This window comes from Lissotriton helveticus, chromosome 9 (genome assembly GCF_964261635.1).
Source record: "Lissotriton helveticus chromosome 9, aLisHel1.1, whole genome shotgun sequence".
Classification (NCBI taxonomy): domain Eukaryota; kingdom Metazoa; phylum Chordata; class Amphibia; order Caudata; family Salamandridae; genus Lissotriton; species Lissotriton helveticus.
In genome coordinates this window covers 377,776,570-377,802,513 of record NC_136070.1, presented here as the reverse complement: position 1 = coordinate 377,802,513, position 25,944 = coordinate 377,776,570, and positions in this window count along the sequence as shown.

Below are 25,944 nucleotides of genomic sequence, written 5' to 3'. Positions count from 1 at the left end.
ACTGTCCTTGCCCGTCTCCTGGCGCATCCATCCTGTTTTTCATGTCTCCCTCCTACAACCATGCCCTGTTAGCACAAGATTGCCTATTCGTCCTTTGCCCATTGAAGTAGAGGAGTGGGAAGAGTACGAGGTTCATTCCCTCCTGGACTCCAGATTGGTACGTGGGAAGGTTCAATACCTGGAAGACTGGAAGGGGTACGGGGTGGAGGAGCGCACCTGGGAACCTGTCGAGAACCTTCATTGTCCCGAACTGATGGAAAGGTTCCATAGGGCCCATCCAGAAAAGCCAGGCCGACCACCGAGTCGGCGGTCCTTGAGAGGGGGTTCTGTCATGGTTACGAACACGCATACAGCCTGCAGCCCTCACCTTTCTCGGTTTTGCTTGTCACGAATGAATGCGGTAGGGACTACATATCCCACAATCCTTAGGGGCACATCTCTGCTGGCCAGGAAGGAGCACACTCCTACTTAAACCCCGCCCCCTAAGGGTCGGTGCTTGACAAACTGCCTGTGGAGCTCTACACTTGTGTGCTGATTCTACGCCTTGTTCCCGGAGTTCTACCGTCTTCACGTCCAGACAGAACGGGGAAACGCGTTCCTTCATTGAGCTACCTTGCTTTCCGACCTAGTCTGCACTTTTCCTTGGTTCGCGGTCTTCACGCGGAACCGAGGGAGAGCCCGCGTCTCTGTTCACAGGAGCTGAACAGGAGACGCTGAAACCTTCGCGCTGTTAGGGAGCGTGACACATAACCTCCCGATAGCGGACCTTGAATACCCGGAAGCACCTTGAGGCTGTTGGTGCTATAAGTCACGGTTCAGGAACCGAACCGATGAACTTTGGATTACACATTTAATTTATTTTGTTTACATGACTTTAGAGACCTTTGGATTGCCTTGGTGATTTTGAGTACGGGACATTGGATTTTGCCCGGGAGACCAGGGACCGGGAACGCCCCCTTCCTGGGTACGAAGTTACTCCGGAGCAAAGGAGTTCTCCTCTCCCCTCTAGATCAGACCAGCACGCCAAGGTACTCCCCGCATAAGGCACCCGTCTTCTCTTTCACATCCCTCTGGAGAGTGATCCAGGACATATGCATGTAAGTTGGAACAGGGTTGTACCTTTCCGTGCTAGTGGGGGTGTGTTTGCAGGACTACTCATTTCTGTTCTTGTTGTCTTCCTGATGCAGGGGTCCCAGAGGGAGTATAGAAAAACAGTCACCTATTCCTGTGACGGAACAGGCTTCTTTTGAATTACTTTGTCCCATTCCCCTTTTCCCTAGAATACTTCACTACCCATGGTGCGACATACATTGTGGTGAGTTTAGTGTTTGGGGGACATTGGGAACTAATCTTCACTAATCGTTCCTGCTGGCCGTCCTGAAGGTTAGTGGCATATTACTTTGGGCGCTACTGACACCTGACACCATGCTATAGATTTATAAGTCTAACAGCTAGATTCATCAATGTCTGGATCTGCGATTCCTTAATTGCGAGAAAAAGCGAATCGCAAGTAAGAAATCGCAGATAGGCATTCATGAAAAATAGCGTAAAAAAAAAGCGAATCGCAATCGGCCGCAATCGCCAATTGCGATTTGCCGAAAATCGCTATTAATTCGCATAACCGTCCGAAATCCGTGTTGAAATTGCGACTTCGCTAATAGCGAGATCGCAAATTGCGATCTCGCTAAGTGCGAGATCGCAAAAACGGGAAGTCGCATCTTGAGCCCAGTGATGACATCACAACCAGGAAGTAGGCAGGTTCCACCCTCATTCAGCAGTGAGAGCCTGTACAGGGAGCATCGCATTCAGAGGACCTCTCCAGTGTGCCTACAGGAGTTGTGCAGGATACACCCCAGTGGCAAGCATGACTGAGGAAGCTGCAGCTGGATCTGCTAGTGGGCGCAAAAGAAAGTTAAAATTTTCGGAGCAGGAGCTAGAGTTACTGATAGAAGGAGTCTACAAGGACTACAATCGCCTTTTTGGCAAAGATTCGAGGAGGGTGGCCGAGGCGGACAAAAGGCGGCTATGGTTGCGCATCCGCGCAAAAGTTAACTCTGTGGGGGTGACCCAGCGCTCCGTGGACGAACTCAAAAAACGGTGGTATGACCTCAGAGGGAGGTCAAAGGAGAGGATAGCGGAGAGGCTGGGGGAGCGTGTTGCGACAGGTGGAGGGGAGCCCACTGTCCCACCGAATACACCACTGGAGGACCGTGTGGAGGACACAATTAATCCACAGGCATGCGTGGGTGTGACACAGCTTGACTCCTCCCGCCCACACAGGACACACCAGGTAAGTGCCATGCGACTGCGATCCCCTGTCCCCTAACAATGTCCAATACTCCAGAGCCTCCCATATCAAAGCCCAGACATGCAGCCAAAGCACACCACTAAAGCCCTAATGCATTGTGGGACATGTAGTCTGACCACATTTACCATCTTGCCCCATGAAGCCACACATGTTTAGTGAGAGTCAATCCTGCAGCCAGTCAGGGAATGGTAGTCTGCATGCATGTAGGAAGTCTAAATGGGTAAGAAATATGTCACTAATCAACGTCCACTTTACATCACAGGTAGCGCAGAAGTCCCAAGCACTGACAGCGATGGCCTGGTCATGGACATCACGGAGGACACAGAGGGAGATGCGAATCTCTCCCCACAGCCCGGACCATCTGTGCAAGATCCCGCACCAGCGCACATCACACCACCTGCCCCTGTGGCCAGTGCCACCCCTGTGCCAGCACGCGCTGCAGTAGCTCTGCCTGTCACACAGTCCCCAGTGGGACAAGCTACACCAGCTCCAGTTCGCCAACCAACCCGCCGCCCTGCGGCTGTGAGGAGCCAGTCCAGCGGACTGGTGAGGGGTCAGCGCTCCAACATTTCCCATGCTGGTAGGGGGCTGAATCTGCAAGCAGGTGGGCTATCTATCGAGCGCAGGATGCTGCATGTGCATCAGTCACAGGCACGTCATCTTGGGGCCATCCACCTGCAACTGGACAAGACTGCCCGGAATGTTGCATTGATGTCCGAGCGGATGACAGCTGCCATGGAGGCCATTAACAGGCAGCGGGAACTAAATCGCCGCAGGCACCGCCAACTGCTGACCCGCCTGTTGGCGTACACGCGCTCGAATTACATAATCGGCAACGCTACCTCGCAGCTCTCGCGACGGTCCTTGGCAATGCAGGTCCAAATGGTCCAGTGCTGCCAGGACGTCGCGACAGCACTAGAGCATGTGGCTACTGCAGTCCAGGCCATGCAGGCTGCCAACCATGGCCGGGAGGGTGGGGAGAACGACACAAGTGAGGCTACATCCAGCCATAGCAGCCAGTCCATCCCTCCGGTGGTAGCACCCCGCCGCAGCAGCAGGCCCTCTGCTGCCTCACGTCCTAATCAGGAGGACGATGGGGAAAGGAGGCTGGGAGCATCTGTCCGGAGGCGGCATTGAACATTGACATTGACTTGAGGGGCCATGCTGCTGGTACAAGCATGCCCTCCTGAAGGACAGGCATATGACGCAATATGTCAGTGATGTACAAGTTAGCTGAATGCCAAGTTTATTGTACTTTAGCAAATACAATTGGTTTGACTACCTTAATCTGACTCATGTCATTCTTGATGTCCTCATGCATGAGTCAAGTAATGGGTGTGGGGAGTGGGTGCATTAGAAATGGTTCATGCAGATTTCGTTACGGCGCCTGTGCCCCTCTGCGGGATTTTCCCCGCGTGCGTGATGCATATGAGCAGGTGGCTGGTTGTCCCCTTCCGACTCACTGCCAGATATGTCAACAGGGATCCTGCGCTTGGTAGCAATGTTGTGAAGGATCGCACACACGGCCACGATGCGGCAGCAGACCTCAGGATCGTATTTCATGGCCCCACCTGTCTTGTGCAGTATGCGGAACCTGCTTTTCAACAGGCCAAATGTCCTCTCAATACAGTTCCTTGTGCGAATGGGTGATGCATTAAATCGCCGTTGCTGTGGTGTTGCAGGGTTGAGGTATGGGGTGAGGAGGTACTCACGGAGAGCATAGCCGCTGTCACCTGTATGCAAGGAGCAGAGGGTGAGTGCCTGTTCTGCGCAGCTACATGATCACAATGTACACATTTGGGGCATGTGTACTTACCTAGTAGGTGTCCTTCCCCAAAGTCTCCCCTGGCCAGTCGTGTGTGGATGCCGCTGTGCCTAAAGATGAAGGAGTCATGTGTGCTCCCCGGGTACTGTGCCACAATGTCCGTGATTATTGTTTTGGCATTGCACACCATCTGGATGTTGAGGGAGTGGTAGCTCTTCCGGTTGCGGTACATGTACTCCGTCTCAGCAGGTGGGCAAATATGGACGTGCGTACAATCAATGCATCCAATGACGTGTGGGAATTGTGCTAAATTGTAAAACTGCAGCTTTGTATCATTGAGGTCCTGTTGGCTAGTGGGGAATGATATATAGTGGTGTAGCCGGGTCAGCATTGCCTCCAGGAAACTCCTTAGGCAGCGGGACATGGTGGGCTGGGATATCCCCCCTGCAACTGCGACCATCCCCTGGAAGCTTCCGGAGGCCAGGAGGTGCAGGCAGCACAATAACTGCACATGTGTGGGCACGGCATTGGTCCTCCTTGTAGGGTGCTGCATCAGGGGGTCTAGGTCCCGGATGAGCTTGATTATCATAGCCCCACTCAGGTGGTACTTGGCATAGATTTGCTCCCTGGTTTGGCCCAGAAGGGTGACCCGCTGCCGGAATATCCGGTCCTGTATCCTCCGTCTGTTGCGTGCAGCTCGCTGCAGCCTACGCCGCCTCACCAGCATGTAAAGTCCAGGCATTGTGGGAATCCCCAGGCTCCAGCTGCACCTCCTTAAATGTGTTTGGTCTGCCCTGCACCTGTTGGGTGTGACCTAACTGTTTTTTGAAAAAAAAAAAATTCAGAACTGGTTACCACCTGATTTGAGTTCTTCTTAATTTTCGCGTCGCAAATAGCGATTTCCTCGTTTTTCGCTGTTAGCGAATTTTCATGAATGGCAATTGCGAGTTTTTAGCGACTTCGCAATTAAAAACGCAGAATCCATGGCTTCTCGCTATTTCCGATTCGCAAATGACCATCCTCCAGGATTCTGCGAATTTAATAGCGAATTCGCTATTTTTTATTTGTGATTTCGCAATTATGGTTGTTTGAGTTTCTTGAATTCCTTCCCGTCAAATTGCGAGCGCAATAGCGAATTCGCAGCTATTGCGAGCGCAATTTGTCTTCATGAATCTAGCTGTATGTGTTTGGCGATTGCTTCCTATGGTGCGGCAATTTGGGGCCATGTGGATTCGAACAAAATACAAATTGCGGAAAACAGGTTTCTTAGATCTCTCTTGTCACTACCGCAATCATCCCCCACATTCTCAATACACTCTGAGGTGGCCCTGGGTTATGTTACAGATCTCCTAAAAATGGCTCCACTGATTTGCTGGGCAAAAACCTGGCTGAACGAAGAGATTACCCTTAACCATTTAATCCTGAAGGATTGTTTAGCCCTAGAGAAGGCAGACAGGATCCCATGGTTGGCGTATGTTAGAGCGGCATGCGCCAGGCTGGGTCGGCAAGATTTGTTTACTTCACCACAGGGCATCATAAAGGAGTACATAGGGTGGATTAAACACAACTTTCGTAACCTGTTGGAGGCGGAAAGGGAGGTGCAGGACCTTAGAAAACCAGTGCTGAGAAGCATTTATGGCTTATCAATTTCTCCATTCATTGAACCGTATCTGAAGTGTGTCACCAAGCCCTTCCATCGCTTTTTATTGGTCAGATTTTGGTTCAATCTCATTCACTTTACGTTGGGTGTATTTTCTAAATGGGGAAACCCGAGGATGTAGCGCCATGTTCTTGTGATAATTTTTCCACACAGGACACACTCCATTTGGTAATGTTCTGTGATCATTACTCAGAGGCGCGTAAAAAATTCTTATATCCAATCTTGCATGATGCTGGTTTCGTACAAGTAAGGCCTCCTCTCACATATTTACAAATGCTTAGTTCCGTCCAGGTTACTTATAGCGTGGCCAGCTTTTTGGCGGCCGCGGCCCGGGTAAACAAAAGAAGACTCCTTTAAATGTAATCATCCAGTGGGATCAAAAGGGGATCATGGTTTTAATTTGAATTACCAAATGATGCACTTTATATTAGATTTAATAGAATAGCCACTGGTTAAGGGCCTTTGTATATTGTATATTATGTATTTATTGATTTTTAGACATTGCATTTATGAATTGTAAAAATTAAATGTTCTTTTTTTTAAACGTTTTTAATGTGTGAGGTTCATGTTCCTTGTATTGTCTTTTATGATTTGAATTAATCAAAATAAAGAATTTTTGACTGACTGACTGACTACTAGAAAGGACCTAGCACAAAATGTATATGGATATAGATAAGTTCAAATATAAACAATATATTACAAACTACAAACTAAGCTTATCTGAAGCCAACAAACAGTTTTTCACTAAGCAGATAGCCTCAGCCAAGACCAATTCTAAGGAACTGTTAATGTCATTAAAAAACTGATCCTACCCCCTAGCCCTAAGAGTTACAGTAACCATTTATTTTGTAATGAAATTGCTGACTTTTTTAAACAGAAAGTGCAGGCGATATTCTCCTCATTTACTGAGGCTGATGGAAAGACACAGACAAGTAACAACATTAGTGGAATGAATAGCAGAGATCCATCAAAGACACGAATAAGCAACAACACTAGTGGAATGGATAGCGGAGATCCATTAAGATCCTTTGACCAATTTACATCATTGGAGATTCCAGAAGTCATCAGAGTTTTGAGCCAAATCAGATCAGGAGCCCCCAGTGATCCCTGCCCAGCTTGGATCATCAAACAAATACCAGAGGTTATAGGCATGGCTCTGACCCCTGTAGTTAATAATATCTTTGCGTCCGGGATTTTTCCTAAGATCTGGAAAGTAGCTTCTGTCCTTCCGCTTTTGAAAAAGCAGAATGCAGACCCCAAAGAACCTAATAACTACAGGCCTATCTCACGGCTTCTTCTCCCGGGTAAAATCCTGGAAAAAGTGATGAACATCCAGCTCAGTGCTTTTCTTCAGTTAAACAACTCCTTGGACCCCTCGCAATACGGGTTCAGGGCTGATCATAGTACTGAGCTGGCTCTGTTGAAATCCACGGAGGAAATTAGAGAAGCCGTAGATGGAGGAGGGAGTGCCGTTTTGATCCTGTTAAACCTGTCGGCGGCATTTGACACGGTCCATCATAAAATTTTGATGGACCGGTTGTCTGGGATCGGAGTGGCAGGGCTTGCCTGGAAACTCATACGGTCCTTCTTAGCCGACAGTTCTCAAACAGTAGACCTGGATGGCAATACATCCAAGTCATTCACACTCCTGTGCGGGGTGCCACAGGGCTCTTCTTTGAGCCCTACGCTCTTTAATATATATGTGGCTCCTCTTTCTGGAGTTATTAGGGCCTTTGGCTTCCAGCTCACCTCCTATGCTGACGACACACAAATAGTGTTGTCTATAAGAAAGGGAGGTGAGAAAGACACTGGGGAGAACTTTCATGATTGTATGAGTGCCTTATCTTGTTGGATGACCTCCAATTGTTTGAAACTTAACTCCAGCAAAACTGAGGTGTTAAAGTTTGGGAACAATCCTCTGGTGTGGACACCAGAATGGTGGCTAGAAGAATTAGGGCTTTGCCCTACACCAATTAAGAAAGCCAAAAATCTGGGGGTAGTGATGGATGATAGGCTTATCATGGGGGACCAGATCAGCCAGGTGACCTCAGCTTGCTTCATGATTCTTAGAATCATAAGGAAAATAAAGTTCTTTCTCACAGAGAACAGCTTGAAGACAGTGGTCATGGCTCTGATTACTTCACGGCTGGACTACTGTAATAGTCTATACCTGAATTTACAAAAATGTCAGATGTATAGGCTTCAGATAGTTCAGAATGCAGCTGCCAGGTTGCTGTCTGGCACCCCCAAATATGCCTCTGTTAAATGTGAGCTTAGGAAGCTACATTGGCTTCCTATAAAACACAGATCTCGCTTTAAGTCGTTGTGTATAGTCTATAAGGCTATCAAAGGTACTGGTCCAGAATTCCTTAGGCATAGGTTCCAACGGTATGTGCCTAAGAGGATATTGAGATCTACCAGTGCCAAACTAACACAAATTCCCAGGATAAGAAGACTCAACTGGGGAGGTAGGAGCTTTATTTACTGTGCTTCAAGAGCCTGGAATGAAATACCAATGACTTTAAAAAATGCTCCAAATCTCCTCATGTTTCGGAAGAGCCTGAAGACGTGGCTTTTTTCACAATAATACTCCTGGATAACTGCAGGAGACCAATGCTTAGCGCCAGGACACCGAAGGGTAATCCCGCGCTCTATAAGTGTTAATAACATAACATAACATAACTGTCTAGTTCAATATGTGGAAGCTCACTGTTCTATGTTCACAATCTTCAGGGAGATAATTAGTGGGTGTTGAACCAGAAATGGATTCTGTCTCTCTGCATGTATTTGCTAGAGTTTAGGAGGTGCAGGGAACCTACCACTACCAAAGCTATCTGTTTAGCATCTCCTTTGGAAGTAAATTGATGAATGAAAGATTTTGATTCAGGTGTTCTCAATAAGACCCGTTTCATGTCAGTAACATCAGTGAAAGTGAATTGCCAATCATTTTGAAAGAGGAAAGTCACAATTATCAATGTCCCTTTTTGACAAACCCTATAAAAGTGTTCTATTCATGAGACCCAGACATGTGAATGGTGACTTTCTAATGGTATTATTGTGGCAAGATACACTGATCAGACATTCACCTATACAGATATACCAATATATGGTATTACATGCAGATGCACGTGTAAAGTATGGACGTAATTGATCAAGCTTGACTCCAGGTGTTATCTAGTACATATTTCATATGGCTTCAACTAACATCCACACTAGCAAGGTCTCGTTTGGAAAACATTAACTTCCAGTGTATTCTTTAACTTAAATCATTTACATTGTAAGGCAAGTAATGTGGGAGGTTTGAAGTAGATAGTAAGAACTCTTTAAGGAAAAAAGTTGGTTTGTTTGAAAGTAGCACTGGGGCCTATCAAATGTTTTTGGCCCTGTCACTTCACGTCATCCATTGAGCACTGATGTATTCACAGACCGTCCATGAACAAAACAAGAAACAGCATACAAAACAGGGCATAGGGAGCAAATGTCAACTCACGAAAACTCTTGGCTTTGTTTGGCATATGGGAAAGTGGGAAGCAGACACCATACTTGAACTTTCCTATGGACACAGGGGTCCATGGGTATACTGACGGGATGTATGACGCTACAACGCCTACTTTTACAACGCCTACCTGTACATCGCAAGTTTTACAACGCATACCATTGCAACGCATATTGCTTTTGGGCGCTGGATAGTGAATAGTTTAATTTACTATTCCAACTCCAGTCCCCGTGGATAGTAGGGAAGGTGTTGGATAGTACATTAAACCTATTCCCTATCCTAGAGCGACCCCCAGCGCAATGCGTTGTAATGGTTTGCGTTGTAAAAGTTGCGTCGTAATGGTAGTGCGTTGTAAAACTTTCGTTGTAAAGGCTGTTCACCATACTGACGTGCCCAGCAAGGATTCTGCAGGATGTTTCCTACAACATGTATGATGGAGGACGAGTAGAAGTACCACTGCTCTTGTGGAGTAGAGCAATCTATTTACAGAGAGTTGCACTGAATGGAGCTACATAGCACCACTCCTTCAGAAAATCACTTTTGAGGGAACCACCAACACGACACACTAAGACAAAGAGGGCAAGGAGGGTTATAGCGTGTTAGCGGAATTGAGAATTAACAGCTCACAAAGCAGTATCTGCTCAGATCTTCCTTGGAAGGGGTTCATAACACTGAGAGAATATGATCAGCAGACAAGTGGATCATAGATGCAACATCTCTGCTAAAAAAAAAACAAAAAAGGGGGTCACACTCTTCCCGGTCAGCAACAGCAATGCTTTACAAAATAGGAATACTATTGAAAGCAAGTTAGAAGCAAAACAGAAGATGCTCAAAATTAAATATAGAAAGTTACGGGCTGGAAAAAAATATAATGATGCATGAGCTATAGAACAGGAGGCAAAGGAACCCAAAGCTGCTTCGAGCAAATGAGTAGATAAAGAATGGTCCTTGTTGAAAAAGGAGAGATTCTACACGGAGAAGACAGCATTTAGCTCCATACCATAAAATGATGCATCCCACTAAAGACACCTAACCATGCAAAGAAGTTTATACTGGGAAAACAGAAAATCCTCCTCTATAAAAATAACTTGAACAATCTTAATGTCCAGAGTCCTGAAAAAATAGCAGAAGAGCAATAATAGTCTGAGAATGTATTGATAGTCAACAACCTGAAGAAATATTACAGGTGTGTGAAGATTTCATTGTCAATGATCCTGAAACATCTTTAAAGAATCCCTTCCACACTAGACATTGGAATTGAGGAATGAGAAGTATGTCTGGTCGATGCAAAACCTTGGTGGGAATTTGTAAAGCATCATGCTTGAAGAGAGATAGCATTATGCTCTGTATTATTAGTATAGCGCAAACTTAGACAAAAGGCAGTGGCAGATTCTACAGCGTCAAATGTAAAGTTACAGTCAACAAGAGATTGGAGGGGTAGCTGAGTTCTAAGAATAGAGGTGTGCAGTTATAGGGCAGTAATTCAGTGATCTTTAAAGATGTGTGTCCTTGTTCCTAAATTGAGGCAGAGTTGGAGTGGTGGAGGTTGTTCAAAATCATGGTTGCATAGATGGAGAAGGCTTGTAACCTTGTTTTTTAGGTCTCGCCTGTCGATGCGCATGCGCATCGAGCAAGCGAGACTATAGGGGCTCATCTACTCTTTATCTAACTTGCAAGGAATCGTGGCGATTCCTTGCAGTGCCCGTGACTTTTAAGCTCAATGCGCATGTGCATTGAGCTTAAAAGCGCGTGCACAGCCGCCCGCATTCCTCCGACACCTTTGAAGTGAAGCTTAGCTTCACTTCAAAGGCCCGGCTTCTTCACACCCACATGCCGCTCTGCCCCGCTCCGCCCCCTCCCCTGAGTCATCCTGCCTGCCCCTTCCCGCCGTGTCGCATTTCTCCTCCCCCCTCCCCTCTCCCCTCTCTTCCCTCCGTCTTGTTTTCTTTGATGCTGGTATTTCCATATCTGGCAGCTTCCTGCCCTCACCCCACGCACGCTGTTTATTTATTTATATTTAATATGCAGGAGATCTCAGTTTATTTAATTTATAATTAATGATGCCGCCCACGCTGAGGCTCGAACCCTGTTCTCCTTCTCCAAAGTCGGCATCGTTATATGTTGAGCCACCTCTTCGCACCGTTTGTTTGTGCTGACTTTCTTGCTCTGCCGCTGCTGGCAGCGGCATTGCGCTTGGAGGGAACATGTAATTGACCCGTCTCGCTTCTTTTCATTTGAATTTTTTTTACATTGTCTCCTTCCTTCCGCCCCTCGCAGTTTGTTTTCCTTGCACCGTCCCTTCTTACAGTCCCTTTAACCATTTTGGTGTTGCTCAGCCCCAACTAGCATGTTATTGTCAAGCCTCCAAATATGCAGCACAAACACGACGTACAAAGAGATTAACGTGTTGCCTGGAGCACATTTCGGGAATAACATTAAATGAAAGCCCAAACCCGCTTTACCGCAACTTGCTTTCACTTGTTGTCTTTGTTTCCAGTGCTATTTTAGAGCTTTGTGCAAACTACACTCTCGTTATTTTGCTGGTAATAACTTTGAGGGAATAGCGTATTTTTGTTTTTTAAATAGCTGGCAGCTTACTGCCCTCACCCCACGCACGCTGTTTATTTATTTATATTTAATATGCAGGAGATCTCAGTTTATTTAATTTATAATTAATGATGCCGCCCACGCTGAGGCTCGAACCCTGTTCTCCTTCTCCAAAGTCGGCATCGTTATATGTTGAGCCACCTCTTCGCACCGTTTGTTTGTGCTGACTTTCTTGCTCTGCCGCTGCTGGCAGCGGCATTGCGCTTGGAGGGAACATGTAATTGACCCGTCTCGCTTCTTTTCATTTGAATTTTTTTTACATTGTCTCCTTCTTTCCGCCCCTCGCAGTTTGTTTTCCTTGCACCGTCCCTTCTTACAGTCCCTTTAACCATTTTGGTGTTGCTCAGCCCCAACTAGCATGTTATTGTCAAGCCTCCAAATATGCAGCACAAACACGACGTACAAAGAGATTAACGTGTTGCCTGGAGCACATTTCGGGAATAACATTAAATGAAAGCCCAAACCCGCTTTACCGCAACTTGCTTTCACTTGTTGTCTTTGTTTCCAGTGCTATTTTAGAGCTTTGTGCAAACTACACTCTCGTTATTTTGCTGGTAATAACTTTGAGGGAATAGCGTATTTTTGTTTTTTAAATAGCATGCACGAAAACAGTATAATTTCAATTTGCACCACTTATTTCCCATGTTTGTGTCAATGTAAAAATCGACCCTGCACACCCAGCACCAGGGCCGTGTGCCTCAATGATGCAGTACACGCACCAGTAACTGAAATATGACGAAAGACTGAAAGGAGTAGCTACAAGCTGTGCTCTAGTTCTGCTCTCCAAAAAATCAGCAAAGAAACAAGCAATTAAGAACATTTCATTGAAGAAACCATTGAGCAGGAAACAGAAGGAAATCCTACAGAAAGAATCCTAGAGAAAGAAGCTTGAGGTATGTAAACACTTTTATTATGCAAAGGACGTCAATTTCAGGATGCTCAGATGCTCTCATTGGAGTGAAGCGATGGCTTACGTTGAATGAAGAAGCAGCTCTGAGCACTTCAAGAACAGCTGTAGTTTACCACAAGGCACAGAGGCTCTGGCAAGCTTGCATAATGTGGCGGTAGTCCACATCTCGTCATCTAGTGCCCCTCCCTCTGACCACATTATAACACGTTTGTGCCGAGTTGGCTCTATGGTTTATGCAGGAATGAAAAGAAACAAGTAAAATGCATCAGAGATGAGAAAATAAAAAACAGCGAATCTTTCGTACTAAAAAGATGTATGTGAAATAGTTACGAATCTGTTAAAATATGAGCGACAATCCTCAAGTCATCCACAACTTACACTGGTGCTGTTCACTGAAGGGTTCACACTCTGCTTATTCAATTGTTGGCCTCTTGCTGAGATGGTGAATAAAAAGCTATTTAGTGTTCATTTGTATTAGAGCATGAATTACAAGATCAGCGAGTAGTAGTGAGACCACCCAACAATTCTCCATCAGTTGGCAAGTAAGGGGCCATTCTAAAATGGCAACACCCAGATCCTGGACTGCCTAACTCTCGGCCCACCCATAGTATAGTCTGGTAAAGATGATGCTCACGAGTGCCTGTGCAGCAACAAAAAATATCAAAAATGCATAATCTCGCCGGCGCTGAACTATGGATCGATAATTATTTGTCAAATACATTTTTAAAACATAAATGTTCCTCTAAGGCACATGGCAGATGCTATCTGTAGCCTTGAAAGTCCATAGGCCCTGAGAAGTGAAAGGTGATTGGTGAGGGCAAGTTGTGCTAAGACATACTCCTAAGCTTGTGTGCTCACCCTCACCCTCAAACCTTCACCCTCAACCCCTCACTCACCCTCACTCTCACTCACCCTCACTCAGCCTCAACTACTCTCACTCACCCTCAACCCCTCACCCTAACTCACCCTCACCCTCACTCACCCTCAACACCTCACTCACCCTCACCCTCACTCACCCTCACCCTCACTCACCCTCAACACCTCACCCTCAACCTCAACCCCTCACCCTCACTCACCCTCACTCTCACTCACCCTCAACCCCTCACCCTCACTCACCCTCACTCACCCTCACTCACCCTCACTCTCACTCACCCTCAACCCCTCACCCTCACTCACCCTCAACCCCTCACCCTCACTCACCCTCACCCACTCTCACCCTCACCCTCACTCATCCTCAACCCCTCACCCTCACACAGTGCAATAGGTCTCAGACCATTTCAGTTAGAGCTTTAAGAAATGTTTATGGCTTTTTTTATTTGTAATTCTTTAGCATTGGCTACAGGAAACAAAAATGCTAAACATTTACAAAAAAAACCCATAAACAATTCTAAAAGCACTAACTCTAATGGTGCGAGACCTATTGCATTTCCAATGCTTGTTTTCTTTTGTGTCCATTTTTGTCTCCAGTCTGATCGCGTTGTAGTCATGCGTGTGCTGAGAGTCATTGATGATGATGAGGGATGGGGTGGCGGTTGTTCCAAATCATGGTTGCATAGATGAAGAAGGCTTGTTACCTTGTTTTTTTCTTTTTGCAAATTTTTGTCTCCAGTCTCATAGTGTCGTAGATGGCGTATGCTGAGTGATTGATGACGATGAGATTGTTAGTCAAATAGGCAGCGGCGCTGGTTGTTATGGTCACAAATTAGAGACAAGACGTGAGAAAGCTAGAAAGGGGTCCTCACCTTGCAACCCAAAAGACAGGCCAAGGAAGCAAGATTATAACCTGAAATAAAGATTAAAGTACGATCCCTGTGAGAAATAACAGAAAAAATCATGAAAGTAAAGAAATGCATGCAAGACTTAAGGTGGGTTCAAGTGGGTGCTGAGCTACATTCACCTGAAGACTCTCCTATGGATACAGGAAGTCGAGTTGCTGAAAGACCATGCAACATAAGTCTTTTTGTTTATGTCTATTCTCTTGTTCCTGATCTCATCTTCCAAGTCGTGGGGTAACAAGATAAAGCCAATGAAATAAATGTGTCCAGTTGTAATATGATATTTATTTATTTATTTATTTATTACATAGTTTTATCTCGCACTCCTGGCGAAATATCACAAAACGCGCTAAAGAGAGGTATTACAGGAGAGAGTTAAAGAAATCACAAGCACCGCCAAACTTCTATGCAAAAGCGTTAGTTAACACAGGGCGCAACACTTTGCTGAACTCTTTACGTGCAGTACCTTCTCTTGCTGAGTAGCGTATTTCCGCAATCCAAAACAAGTCGGCTGCAGCGGTGTGTTTTTCTTGGCTTGCTCTGCTGCCAAGGGGAATATGGAGCATTTACCCCCTACAGGCACCAACAGTCCTCTTCTGCTCAGTAGCGTATGTTCGAATAGTTGAAGCCTCATTGCTATGCTTCGGCTGTTAGCTTTATGGACATTTCAGCGTTTCTTTTTTTTTTACATTTCTCACTTTTCTTTCCCTGTCCCCTTTCTTCGTTGCCCCTCTCCTACCCCCCGCCCCCCCCCCCAAAAAAAAATCCACCAGCTGACATGTTTTACATTTGTGGCCAGATTGCATAAAAGCTTAAACATTTGCTGCAAAGTCACTCCTGCAATTAAGAGTTGGTAGTATTATGTTTTTTAAGGATGTACCCCACTGTGCTGAGTATTGCCGCCACCCTCCCTGTCAGGCCATTTCACAGTAGTATCATGGCGCCATGGAGAGGAGCTAATTGGATTTGTTGTCACCTCTCGAGGCTGCCAGGAGCACACGTCTGCTCTGGTTACAGATGAAGACATCACGGTGACAGGCTCAGAGCTGGCTCAGCTGGCATCACAGGGCCACTAATAGAGCCATGTTGATTTAATGTCCGAGCGGAGAGGTGCGGGCAAGCTGTTCACGTTTTCCATTCCAAACAAAGCAGGGACGTGCGATGGCCTGTGGGTAGTGTTTTTGTGGATGAGTAAATGCCCTTCTGGGCCTCTCTGGTCTCACCAAACCAGGGTTCCATGGTCTTCCACAGTCTCACCCAAAGATGGCGCCTGCCTCAGCCGTACTCCTTCCCCTGAGGGAAAACAACCAATTGCTACATGTAAACTTTTATCCTACCTGAGTACTTTTGGGCGAATACTGTTAGAGTTAAAATTACTTTACATGAGGAAAAGTGGTGCTGCTCCAGTTTATTCTTTCGATTTATTTGGCACGGATTGCAAGTCTCGTTTTTTGATCCATGGTGGATTAATTGAGAACGGCAACATTTTAATTACTCTCGCCCGAGTCTCGTGCCCAACTAAGCAAAAGACAGAACTTGTTCGGGCGCAGCTCGCACTTATGAACAGCAGTTCAGGTGTCATCTCGATGGAGTAATAAATATCTTGCGGCTGCCAACGATGTTTCGTCGAACTGTTTGGAAAAACAGTTCCGGAGCAGTTTTGGGTGCGCCACAAATACCTCCCCGAATGTTCATTGAGAAGTCCACCCATGTGAAGGTGATATTGTTCAATCTGTCCTCACTATTGCGTTTGAAATTGTCTATCATCCCCAAATGAAGTGAGAGTGACTTTCGTCTCACCTCTTTTTCCAGTCAAGGCATTAAACATGCTCCTAACTTAGCAAATGCTTAGGTGAAGAAACATTTGACCTTCAAAACACAAGACCAGCAGTCAGCAGAAATCTCAAGGTGTCCCAAGCCATGAATTGTTATATCACTCTGTCCTCGATTTTTTTAAGTTTTTGTGGAACTTGTGGTTTTGCATTATAACGGTAAAATCCAAACTACATGAATCAGAATGACAAGACTAAAATAAGGTCTGAAAAAACCTACTCACATCGGTCAAGGAAGTATTTAAGAGCCCTGTCTGACCATGAAATGGGACAGTATAGGCCTTAGAAAACCCCCATTCAAAACTATCCTTTTTAGGTCGAGCATTCGAGACCTCTTGTATATACTTTAGTATATCCTTATATGTGTATGTACTTTGTGGGTTCTGGAGATCAGCTCTAGGACATATCTACTTCCGCTTAGGGACTTTTTTCTGTTCAACTGCCTCTATTTAACTGTCTTGAAAGAAAAAGATCAGTGGAGGTCAGTAAAATACCAGAATTTCTTTCTGCTGAGGGACTTTATTTTTTTATTTTTCTGGCAACTTCCTCTATTTAACTTTCTTGATAGAAAACAACCGGCAGAGGTCAGTAAAATACCAGAATCACTTTAGCATTCTCTAGATTCCAGTCCATAGAAATTGTCTTCCACGAGCACCCGTAGACAATAGTATTCTTTTCAAATCTTGTATTTTCAGTGATATGACCACCCAAGTCCCTGATTGTATATTAAAAACAGAGCTTTGGACTACACAATTTCTAGCTGAATGGCAATATTTCTCTCCAGGTGTTCCCATACCTGGCGTGTCATGCAGTTTGGTGCTTACTTTTATTGTATTTATTTATTTCAGCAATTTATAAAGCGCGCAAAACCCATGGGTGTGTTGGCGCGATAGACTGAAAGGATAGAGAAGAGGCTTCTATTGCTCTAATAGCCAGGTTTTCACTTGTTTCCTAAATGATAACAGTGCTGGGCAGGTCTTAATCTGTAGAAGAAGCAAGTTCCAAAGTTTAGCCGTTGCCACCTCAAATCTTCTGTCGCCCCAGTTAACTTTATTTGTTCTGGGAACGACTAGAAGATGTGCGGCTGCCGAACGTAGAGCTCTGCTGGGTACATGTGCTCGCAGGGCTTTTTATAGATACTCAGGCCCTGTACCATGGACTGCTTTATAGGCAATGCATAGCGCCTTAAAGTTAGTTCTGCTTTTTATGGGCAGCCAGTGGAGTTGACGCCTGACACTAGAAATGGACTTAAACTTCGGGGTACCCGACAGTATCCTAGCGGCTGTGTTCTGTATCGGTTGCAACTTATTTAGCACATTTTCTTGTGCGTTGAGAAACAGGCCGTTACAATAATCGACCTTTGACATAACTAAAGCACTAATGAGAGTTTTTCTAGCACTCATCAGGAGATAGGGTAGCAGCTTTTTTATCGTCCTTAGAACATAAAAGGATGAGGAGGCCACTGCATTGACATGCTGTTTAAAAGTGAGGCTCTCGTCAAACATAACACCTAGGTTTCTGGCCATCTTAACCGGAGTGGGGAGTAATCCCAATTTCTCTGGCCACCATGTTGGAGACCATCCTGGAGTTAAGTTGACAAAGTCCAATGTCCTCAATCTTATCATAATTCAATTTAAGGCAATTGTTTGCCATCCACGAGCTAATGGCCAGCATGCCATCATGAAAACCTGCCGCCTCTGCCTCATCGTCTTTATGCACCGCTAACACAAGTTGTGTGTCGTCGGCATAGGACGTGAGACCCATTCCAAAAGTCTTAATTACTTGTGCTAAGTCAGTCACATATACATTAAACATGGTCGAGCTCAGCGACGATCCCTGCGGAACACTACAGGGGAGAGCGAAGACTGAGGAATTATAGTCGCCCAGGCTGACTGACTGAGTCCGTTTGGAGAGAAAGGAGGCCTTAGTCTTTCCTCCGACACCTAGGACTGAGACACGGTTGATCAAGGTGACATGATCAACCGTGTCAAAAGCCGCTGACAAATCCAGAAGTTCCAGGACTGCGGCACCTCCTCTGTCCAGCACCATTCTGATATCATCAGATGCTTTATAAAAGCAGTCCTCGTACCATGTCCTTTCCTATACCCAAATTGAGTGTCATCTAACAGTTTATTCTCTTCTATAAACGGCGTTAACTGGGTGTTCAAAATCTTCTCAAAGATCTTTGCTGGAAAGGGTAGACGAGCAATCGGTCTATAGTTTTTGGTTTCTCCTGGATCCAGATTGTTTTTCTTTAACAGCGGCTGAATAATGGTCTTTTTCCATGTAGAAGGATAAGTGCCTGAGGAAAAGGGCTCACACCCCAGTCAACCAAGAACCCAATTTCTTACAGGTATGTTACCGGTTTCCTGCATTATTATTATTATTATTATTATTATTAATTTAATTTTATACAGCGCAACAGTTACCCGAAGGTTTCCCGGCGCTAAGAACACTAAAAATATTTAAGAGATCAGGTATAAAATAGGGTATAGTCTATTGGTTAAAAAGCCATGTTTTTAAGTCCTTACGGAACTTCTGGTACTGAGGTTCGATGCGCAATGAGAGGGGCATTGAGTTCCAGAGTACTGGGGCCAAATAGGAAAAAGAGCGTCCTCCCATTCTTGTTCTTTTAATCCTCGGGATTTGATAGTTGTGTTGGTTAGCCGAGCGAAGTGATCATGACGGGTGGTATTGATGCACGAGCGCCTGCAGATAGTGTGGTGCCACTCCTGCATTGATCCTATGCATGTAGCAGAGAGTTTTGAACTTAATGCGGTTAACAATCTTCAACCAATGCAAATCACGTAACGCAGCTGAGGCAGATGTTCTAGCTGGGAGATTACAAAGCAGTCTGGCGGCAGCATTTTGGATTACCTGTAACCTGTGTAATACTTCCTTTCCCACTCCAAGATATAGAACGTTACCGTAATCGAGCCTGGATGTAATGAGAGCTTGGACTACCGTTCTTTGAGTGGGCAAAGGGAGCATCCACAGGATTTTATTCAGCCACTTCAATATAACAAAGCAGACAGATGCTACCTTGCCAGCTTGTTGTCTCATAGTTAGTTGATCATCAACTATGAAGCCAAGATTCCGGGCTGATTGTACAGGAATCGGGAGTGGTCCCATGTTGGTGGGCCAATGTTGGGGGCCCCATAAGGTTTTATTTTTCCCAAAGAGCAGAAGCTCGGTTTTATCACCATTTAATTTAAGTTTGTTATTGTGCATCCAGTCTGCAATGTTTAACAACCCAGATCTCAAGGAAGAAGTGTTACTGTTTGTATTCGTTGAGAGAGAATAAATAAGCTGGGTGTCATCGGCGTAAGAATACACCGTGAGCCCTGCTTGTTCCGCAATGACAGCTAAGGGGCTGACATAGATATTAAAAAGCAGGGGGCTCAATATTGAGCCCTGAGGCACTCCACATTGAAACCCTTGAACCTCACATTTAGAAGAGGCAGAAAACACCTGGAAGGTTCTATTAGTCAAAAAACTGGATAGCCATTTTAAGGCTAAGCCAGTGATACCACATGCTTGAAGAGTATTCAAGAGGATAGGGTGGGAAACAGTGTAAAACGCGGCACTTAAATCAAGAAGAATAAGTGCCACGGTTTCACCTCTATCGACTTGTTGACGGATATTATCTGTAACTCCCAGTAGTGTGGATTCCGTAGAGAAACCTGCACGGAATCCAGATTGGGAGTTATGCAAAAGATTATGTGACTCAATGAATGTGGTAAGCTGGGCATTTATGTGCTTCTCCAAAATTTTAGAGAAAATTGGTAAAAGAGAGATCGGACGGAAATTAGATGGTGTATCCGGGTCCAGGTTCGTTTTTTTCAATAATGGCATGACCATGGCATGCTTCCATGTAGCTGGTACTTCAGCCTCTAAAATAGAGGAATTCAGTAGTTGCATAATTAAGTTTTTATTCGATGTGCTTAAGATTTGAAGCACTAAGGGAGGAAGCAAATCATTTGGAGAGCCAAATTTAATGCTATTCAGGATTTTACAAAAGGAGATGATATCCATTTGAGTCCAGCAGTCTAAAGCAGTATTGTTATTTGAGGCCGGCATATTCCTAAGGATCAGTTGTTTGGAAGAGGGCGGAACAACTGATACCTGTTTTGCGAAATCAGTGTAAATGGTATTGATTTTTTTCCACAAAAAAGTCAGCTAGATCATTGCAATTTTTAGTGTCCAGGCATGGAGGTTTAGGATGACATGCAGCCCCAGAGAGCTCTTTAACTACTTTAAAGAGTGTTTTTGAGCAGTTTTGAGCTTCCTGAATGGTCCGATTTGCATGTTCTGCCCGGGCATTTCGGCAAAGAAGATGATAGTTTTTCAAAGCAGACCTATACTGTAGTTTAATTTTAGGATCATATAGTTTCCGCCATTGTCTCTCTAAGTTTTTACATTTTGTTTTTTCATTTTAAGGTCCTCAGAAAACCATGGAGCAGGAGTATAGTGATTATTAATTTTTCTTTTAACAAGAGGGAGACATAGGTCAATAGAAGAGTTGAGCCAAGAGAGCATGATCGCTTCTTCCTTCAAGTTGGTAATTGAGTCAACTGGTTTAGTATTTTCAAGAAATGAGTTAAATTTCATTGCATCCAAATTTTTCCAATTCCTGCCCTGTGTCTGCCCCGATGAAGGAATATTTCGTTTCTGCTGCTGTTTAATTTTAAATTCGACCGAATAATGGTCAGACCAAAGAACCGGGATAGCTGATTTACACAGGACAGTATCAATATTAGAAAAAATTGGGTCAAGTAGGTTTCCTGCCTTATGGGTGGGACCTGAATTATAAAGAATAACATTTAGGGCTGCTAAATCCGCTATAAATTAGCATTAATTGGTTGAGACATATCGTTTAGATGAAGATTTAAATCACCCACTAATATAAAATTAGGGGCTTCAAGCAGAAGTGGAGAAATGAGATCCGGAAAGGATGCAGCCCAGGCACTGGCTAGACCTGGGGGGCGGTAAAGTAATACACCAGAAAGAGTGAAATTAGGAGAAAGGTATATTTTAAAAAAGCCAGCTTCGCAGTCAGAGTAATCAAGATTGCTCCATTTGCATTTATATTCATTCTTATAGATGACTGCAATCCCACCTCCCTCCTTGCCCACCTGATTCTTTCCCATAAAGGTGTAGTTCAGTGGGAGGGCACTGGCAATATCAGGACCTGAGCCATCATTTAACCATGTTTCCGTGAGAAAGATGGCATCAGGTAAAAAACCCGATAGTAGGTCGTAAATGTCGTTCTTGTGCTTCACAAGTGATCGACAGTTAAGACTGAAAAAGATGTAATCTGAGAGTTTATTGTTATTTTTAATTACACTGATCTTAGTGGGTTTACAAGGTACTGAGGGAAAACTACACTTATGACAAACAAAAGGCTCAACATCACAGTTTAAGTATACAGAAGAAGTACATGCATTATGACGAAGAGATAAAAAGCGTCTTACGCGTATATTTGAATAGACCGTCTGATCCTTGGACAGGGGGTATAGCCCCTGGCCCCGTCCCGACGTGGACGGGCGCAGACGGGCTTGCCTTTGGCGCGCCTTCGGCGCGCCATCGGCGCGCCCGCTGCACGGCCGGGAGGGGGCACACATTATATACCTCCCGCTGCTGGCGTCAGAAAAGACTGGTGCGTTAGCCCTAGGCTACCCCCAAGATGGCGGCAAAGTTCTCTGGCAATCCCCGTAGCAGCGTTCAATTGGCTGCCCGGGTAAGGACTAGCGACGTGAGGGGGAGAGGGAGGGTAATTGCAAAATTCTATATTAAAAGCATACAAGCATACAATTTTAAAAGTGAATCAACAAGCACTCCCGGCTTTTCGCCTCAAGAGCTATCAGCGTTCTTGGTAGATTGCGCGCGAAAAGGAAAGTGCGTCTTATATACCTCCCGCTGCTGGCGTCAGAAAAGACTGGTGCGTTAGCCCTAGGCTACCCCCAAGATGGCGGCGAAGTTCCCTGGCAATCCCCGTAGCAGCGTTCAATCGGCTGCCCGGGTAAGGACAAGCGACGTGAGGGGGAGAGGGAGGGTAAGTGCAAAATTCTATATTAAAAGCATACAAGCATACAATTTTAAAAGTGAATCAACAAGCGCTCCCGGCTTTTCGCCTCAAGAGCTATCAGCGTTCTTGGTAGATTGCCCGCGAAAAGGAAAGTGCGTCTTATATACCTCCCACTGCTGGCGTCAGAAAATACTGGTGCGTTAGCCCTAGGCTACCCCCAAGATGGCGGCGAAGTTCCCTGGCAATCCCCGTAGCAGCGTTCAATCGGCTGCCCGGGTAAGGACAAGCGACGTGAGGGGGAGAGGGAGGGTAAGTGAAAAATTCTATATTAAAAGCATACACGCATACAATTTTAAAAGTGAATCAACAAGCGCTCCCGGCTTTTCGCCTCAAGAGCTATCAGCATTCTTGGTAGCATTGCATAGCATCCATAGCCATCTCATGGCAATAGCTGCTATTGTATTATAATTTCTTCTTATGCCTTAAAGAGCAATGTTGTGCTATGGCTATGAAGATACATGCTTATCAGTACTATCTGTAAAAAGTTCATACTCTCCACTGCCAGAGATCTTGTTGAGCTGAAAAAAGGTACTTTTTACATATCCTCTACCTTTCAAATGGTCAGTCTTTACTCTTATGCACAGTGAGAGGGCACACCTGGCCTGTGCCACTATCAAGGCCAAACACAGAGGTGAGTGAGAAACCTGACCCTAGAGTACAACTCATGCATATCCACACTGTTCCTTCATCCAGCTACTGTTAGGTGAGGCCCCCTCCGTGTTTCCGTGCAGGGCATGATCCTCTGGCTGTTCTCTTTCTTGTTTTGCCTTGGGTGCACAGTGGGGAAGGAGCTGGGGTTTTTCCCTGAGAGCAAAGTAGGCTCACCTGGTGGCAGCTATATATACAAAAACACTCGATTCTAATGTCCATTCCATAAACACCCCCAGGAAACCACAGAGTGACTTTTATTTTCTTTATTACTTACCTAATCCTTTCTTAATTTCTTTGGGCCTATGGATCCATCCTTCTGTTTGCCTCCTTGTTGGTGTTCTCTGTCTGCATGGGTCACATGACTGGAGGTTGTAATTTAGCCCAATCCATGATGGCTTCTTTCAATTGAGGAAGCTTAACCAGCCCATCATGGCTACTTTTCTTCTTGGATCTCTTCTTTTCCCTTTTTGCTTATTATATATGGGACTTGGAAAAGCCACTCAGCTGAACTGTATATATTTTTTTGCACACTGCCAGTTTTGTTGAAGAAGGTTTTAATACACTTTTTAAAATGTTTTGTTTTATTCAGTTTGCTTGTTGCTATTGTGTTGTATTTATTTTTACTTTTGGTCTCAGTGGGAGGTATTGGGAGGTGGAAGAAGTGGCTGTTTGTATTTTTGTACTCTGTGAGGATTTTCTCCTCCCTCGCTGGGTGTAAGATGTGTGCTATCAGGAGACTTAACACCACAAGAGACACACTCACCAGCCGACTGATAGTTTTTTGTGGGGAAGGGAAGTCACGAGGTTAATGCTCTAGACTGCCTGCTCTGCCTGCTCTTCCATTGTGCATACTACTACCCTATAACAAGCATTTACAATGCAATGGTCTCGGCATCATTAAAGGTAGAGCTATTGGCATTGCTCATGACATTTTTTTTCTTTAAATCATAAATATATGGCATTGTCATTTACATTGTCAATACACACCACTCTGCACTCAACTGCACTCACCTGCACTGCACTCAACTGCACTCACCAGCACTGCACTCACCTGCACTGCACTCAACTGCACTCACCTGCACTGCACTCAACTGCACTCACCTGCACTGCACTGCACTCAATTGCACTCACCTGCACTGCACTCCACTCACCTGCACTGCACTGCACTGCACTCACCTGCACTGCACTCACCTGCACTGCACTCCACTCACCTGCACTGCACTCACCTGCACTGCACTCCACTCACCTGCACTGCACTCACCTGCACTGCACTGCACTCACCTGCACTGCACTCACCTGCACTGCACTCACCTGCACTGCACTGCACTCACCTGCACTGCACTCACCTGCACTGCACTGCACTCACCTGCACTGCACTCACCTGCACTGCACTCACCTGCACTCACCTGCACTGCACTCACCTGCACTGCACTGCACTCACCTGCACTCACCTGCACTGCACTCACTTGCACTGCACTCACCTGCACTGCACTGCACTCACCTGCACTGCACTGCACTCACCTGCACTGCACACACCTGCACTGCACTCACCTGCACTGCACTCACCTGCACTGCACTCACCTGCACTGCACTCACCTGCACTGCACTCACCTGCACTGCACTGCACTGCACTGCACTCACCTGCACTGCACTGCACTCACCTGCACTGCACTGCACTCACCTGCACTGCACTGCACTGCACTCAACTGCACTGCACTCACCTGCACTGCATTGCACTCACCTGCACTGCACTCACCTGCACTGCACTCACCTGCACTGCACTCACCTGCACTGCACTCACCTGCACTGCACTGCACTCACATGCACTGCACTCACCTGCACTGCACTGCACTCACCTGCACTGCACTCACCTGCACTGCACTCACCTGCACTCACCTGCACTGCACTCACCTGCACTGCACTGCACTCACCTGCACTGCACTGCACTCACCTGCACTGCACTCACCTGCACTGCACGCACTGCACTCGCCTGCACTGCACTCGCCTGCACTGCACTCACCTGCACTGCACTGCACTTACCTGCACTGCACTCACCTGCACTGCACTCACCTGCACTGCACTCACCTGCACTGCACTCACCTGCACTGCACTCACCTGCACTGCACTCACCTGCACTGCACTGCACTCACCTGCACTGCACTCACCTGCACTCACCTGCACTGCACTCACCTGCACTCACCTGCACTGCACTCACCTGCACTGCACTCACCTGCACTGCACTGCACTCACCTGCACTGCACTGCACTCACCTGCACTCCACTGCACTGCACTGCACTGCACTCACCTGCACTACACTCACCTGCACTGCACTGCACTCACCTGCATTGCACTGCACTCACCTGCACTGCACGCACTGCACTCACCTGCACTGCACTCGCCTGCACTGCACTCACCTGCACTGCACTGCACTCACCTGCACTGCACTCACCTGCACTGCACTCACCTGCACTGCGCTCACCTGCACTGCACTCACCTGCACTGCACTCACCTGCACTGCACTCACCTGCACTGCACTCACCTGCACTGCACTCACCTGCACTCACCTGCACTGCACTCACCTGCACTGCACTCACCTGCACTGCACTCACCTGCACTCCACTGCACTGCACTCACCTGCACTGCACTGCACTACTGCACTCACCTGCACTGCACTGCACTGCACACACCTGCACTGCACTGCACACACCTGCAGTGCACTCACCTGCACTGCACTCACCTGCACTGCACTCACCTGCACTGCACTGCACTGCACTCACCTGCACTGCACTGCACTCACCTGCACTGCACTGCACTGCACTCACCTGCACTCGCATGCACTCCACTGCACTCGC